Source organism: Brassica oleracea, chromosome C6 (genome assembly GCF_000695525.1).
Source record: "Brassica oleracea var. oleracea cultivar TO1000 chromosome C6, BOL, whole genome shotgun sequence".
Classification (NCBI taxonomy): domain Eukaryota; kingdom Viridiplantae; phylum Streptophyta; class Magnoliopsida; order Brassicales; family Brassicaceae; genus Brassica; species Brassica oleracea.
In genome coordinates, this window is record NC_027753.1 from 30,565,782 (window position 1) to 30,570,867 (window position 5,086).

The window sequence follows — 5,086 nt, forward strand, 5'->3', positions numbered from 1 at the left end:
AATTATTATTTATCAGTTAATTAGTAGTTTTGTGTAGAGAGAGGGTAGAGAAGAGGGGAAGAAGGCCACAACGGCCTCTGAGATTATTATTTTGATTTTTTTGTGTGACATTTTTGTGTTCAGTATTATTATGTTTCGTTGCTTGCTACGTTTGTGTGAAATGTTGTTGCAGCATTTAGTAACTTTAGCTTGAGATAATGATTTTGGTGTTCTATATGTTTCTTATATTCTATGTTAGCATGACGTTCTAGCGTCGCCAAGCGAGCTGAGTTCGAATCCGACTGCACTCAGATATCCCTAACATGTGGCCACCAGTAATTTAACATTTCCTCGCGGAGGAGTTTACCGTTTTATTTTTATATTCTATGTTCGTGAAATGTTTTGCAATTTTTTTCCTAAAATTATTTGTGAATCTGTGATACTTATGAATGATAAGTAAAAAATAACATAAAGAGAAGGCTTAGCTCTTTCTAAGATGAAACCAATATATATATATTTTTTTTCTGTAGTCGAAGTTCAAACATCACAACTGAAATAGCTTTTCTAATGGGACTGCAAGCTTCAGAAGCAATCAACCTAAAGCAACAAGAGACAACACCATATCTAGTAAGACACGGTTGCATAGAAATCGAGTGAATTAAAGCAACCTTTTTACAATCAAAAATAACAGCAAACCTAAAAAGCGTGAGATTCACTAACCATCGATGAAATAGAGCACTTATGAGCTTCATCGGCTACAATAATACTGCACATGACAAATAAGAGTAAGCTTAACCAAATTATGCTAAATCCAGATCCTAACATATTCTAATGTCAAGAGAGGATTTCTGCCATCTCTAGCATTACTACCATATGAAAACCTTCACGCTAGTCACACCATGTACTAACAGAGCAAATGTAGGCATCATAGAGACATGACATTCCACAATTACACAGTCTCTTCGGGTCAAAGTTCAAGCCTACCACATAACCACATTCTAGTGAGAAGATAAACATCAAAATCAAACCAAGAATCATTGAAATTAAGCAAGAAGAAACAAATCCATAGTACATTGTGGGAGCTAATTTATGATTCCATGATTCAATTGTGAATCTCTTCGCCACACAAATCCTAAACAATATCTCTTCCATATACACGATTGTTTACACGAACGAACCTCAAGTAAAACAAAACTCTCCGATCACAATTTCACAACGGTGATTGTAATGTTTCCCATCTCGTCAGCTAATTAAAACCCCAAATGCCCAAACAAACTATCATCTGCACACGAGAAAGGTGCGTTTTACCTCGATTTTACAACAATTCACATCACATCTACTTCGATTCCAACTCGCATCACATCAGAGTAGAAGAAGAAAAGAGACGTTGATCGTGAGAGGAACCATCAAGAGAAATATGTTTGGTTTATCTCAAATTGAAAGTATTCGGCCGTTGAATATTTTGCTTAATTTGAGTAATTAAAACAAATAAATTAACAAGCAGATTATTAAAAAAAAAACGCTTTCTGTGTGGTAAAATCGTTGGTAAAGAATACCATGGCTAATCTTGCCACCAATTACAAGTGTTAAAACCGTGGCTATGTCACCACGATGACAAGTTAAGTAACATGGCTAAATGACCACGAAAATATGATGGCTAGAACATGGTTACCCTTTGCCACTACGAAACTGTGGCAACAGACATGGCTATATATAGCCACACAAAAACAGTGGCAAAACAGTGGTTATTTGAGCCACAAAGGTACCGTGACAAAATTATTGCTATATAACAATTGATTTTAAGTTGGAAGCTCGTAATTAACCCGACAAAGCTCAGATCCTAAATACACCAAATCCCTAATTAATATAATCCTACCCGACCGGGTATAAAGGTCGTAACTGACTCGCTCGACCAAGTATAACTATCTTAAAGTTCCGAGATTTCTAACCGATTAAGAGCCATCATCTCGAGGAGGGGTATTAGGAATAAATATCCCACATAGAGAATTCTAAGGGACATTAAATAATATATAAAGGGTTATGATCAATCCACTAATCACCAATTGGTTTTAAGTTGGAAGCCCATAATTAACCCGAACATAACAGTTTAACCACGGTTTTTCCTAGACACGAAGCTATAGCTACAGTGTTTTGTTGATCTATGATTGTGACTGCTCTTGATATAGCTGCGATTTTTACTCTATAGCCACATTTTCGCTGTGGCAGTTTCGTGATTATACTGAACATTTTTACCAGTGTTTGTTAGATGTGGTTAATACGCAATGTTCGATCTTTACAGCCTTCTAGTTTCTACAAATGTTTTTACTAAATTGTTTGATTTTTTATGTTGGGTGATTGTGAAGGTGAATGAACTGCTAAAGCAACGATATTCAGTGTATTAGTCACTCTATGTAGTGAAAACACCAAGCATAAACAACTTGAGCAATGAAAGTACACGCAAAGCTCAAGGCGAGGAATCAAAAGTAGGGGTGGGCACGAGAAAAGTACTTGCCGATTCTTGGTTACTTGACTTGGCTTGTCCGAGTAATTTTTTTTACGACTCGATACTTGACTTGCTTGAAACAAGTACTTGTTTTAAGTACTTGGAAAAAAATTTATACTTGCAAGTAATTTGTCTTGCCTTGTTACTTGCTAAACCAAGTAATTGTCTCTTGATTACATACAAAAGATACATATTCTAAATTTTGAACATCCAAAAGTCACATGAATTTTTAAAGAAGTAGACAAAAATGAAAATAAGCGTTCAAAATATTGAAAGACCAAATGATACTCATTGTTCCTCCATTTTATTTCAATGCTCCAAAAAAGATTTTTGTCTACTTCTTGGTCATGTTTTGCTCTTGTAAAACAAAAAAAAACGTTTTGTTCCTGCAAAAGAAAGTTCTTAAATGCAAACCAAACGTACGTGATAATATGATGAATCTTATATTGCAAGTAACAAATATTATTTAGCAAGTAACAAATATTATTTAGCAAGTAACAAGTATTTTATAGAACAAGTAACGAGTGACAAGGCAAATACCAAAAAATGAAACAATACTTGATATTTGCTTAGTCCTTGCAAGTAGTAAATTTTGTTTACTTGCCTTGTTAACGGCAAGTACTCGGTTTTTCAAGGCGAATATGAGTCAAGTCACGAGTATAGGGCGAGTATCGAGTAATGATTCCCAACCCTACTCAAAAGGCGATGGGGATAGTGTAGGTGAAGAAAGTGGATGACAGAGTAGATACATTGAAAAGGAAATGGTTTAACTTGAACTTAAAATGGTCAAGTCGTAAATATTTCGGCATCGCAAGAGACAGTGGACCAACACATGGTAACACGTGACTAGTCTGGACCACTTTTGTGGGGTCAGGATACTCCTGTATAATGCAAAAAAAAAAGATCCGATAAGAAGGGTTGGCTCAGAGGACAGGTGATCCACGTGACTGATGATTAGGACATATAATACGAGAATGTATATTTCATTACTTTTTCATATTATTTTTATTAATAGTTATATGTAAATATAATTTATAATTTTTGGATAATAATAATATTTGTAAAGTTAAAATTTTTATGTAAATTTAATTAATAAATATATTAACATAAATATATTGTTAAATAAGAATTATTTTTAAATGTGATTTTTTTTTACTAAGAAATGATTTTAGTATCATTGACTATAGTCGAATATTTATATAATATTGAATCATATTACTCTACAATTATAATTATGAAATTATCTTTACGAAACTTGTCATTTTTATATTATAAATATATATATTAGATAAAAATATTTATAAGTTGTTTATGACGTTTAAAAACTCCTGATAAAAGGTTGGTTGGCCTGACCAAAAGGTGGATTTGTTCCCCTGTCAGGCTTACCTGTATTTGTGTGCGGTTATACAGACTGTTGCATCTTGAGGTATTTTAAATATCTATGCACCAGTTCAACATTCGTTGGTACTACACGGTAAGATATGATTTTTCGGTTTAGAAAATTTTACTTTTTTAAGATAAATATGTATTCCTCTAGAGAAAAAAAAATCGGGTTTTGAGACTGTTATAAATACATATCTAAATTTTTTTAAAATTATTCATTCTTATAATAATAAAATACTCTAAACAGATATTTGCCTCAATACGTTTTTGCTCTCTTTTGCTTTAATTCGAGTTTGTTCACGTATGTTCACTGGCATGATATAAAGGCTCTTTTATTGTAAAAGGTGTTGTAAACTTAAGGATTTACAACTGTAAGTTTCTGTATATTATTAATGAATAAGTGTTCCCTTTATATAGGGGTTACAAGAGAGATAAATGGAAGTACAATAATAGAAAAAATTACAAATCATAAACATAAACGAATTAGGAAATAGGCAAGTTGTAGCCGTCTCTCTCTCCTCTCCAAGTCTCGCGGCAACCTCTCTCTCTCTAGGGTTGGACCGTCTCTCTCTCTAAGTGTATGGGCCGGTTATGGACCGGGCCGGTTATGGACATCCACCAATTGATTTATAACACTTCCCCTTTGATGCTATAACCATACATGGATTGTAATACGCTTAATGTTGCCTCATTAAAACCTTATCAGGAAAACCCAGTGGGACAAAACCGTGATGAAGGAAAAAGAGTACAACACGTACTACTCCCCCTGATGTGAACCTCAGTGTAGATCCTTCAGCCTACACATCTTAATCTGATGCGTGATCTTCCTGAACGTGCAGGTAGGAAGTGCCTTGGTGAATAGGTCAGCTGAATTGTCACTGGATCGTACTTGGACGACCTGGACCTCACCGGCTTTCTGAAGCTCGTGAGTAAAGAAAAACTTAGGCAATATGTGCTTCGTCCTATCACCTTTTATGTAACCGTCCTTGAGCTGAGCAATGCACGCAGCATTGTCCTCATACATCACGGTTGGCTTTTTGCACTCGGCCATCCCGCAATCAGCTCGGACGTGTTGAGTCATCGACCTCAACCAAAAACACACTCGCGGCTGGCCTCATGTATGGCCAAGATTTCCGAATGATTAGATGAAGTGGCCGCGATGATTTCTTTCATGGAACGCCATGATATGGCCGTACCTCCATGTGTAAAGACATATCCTGT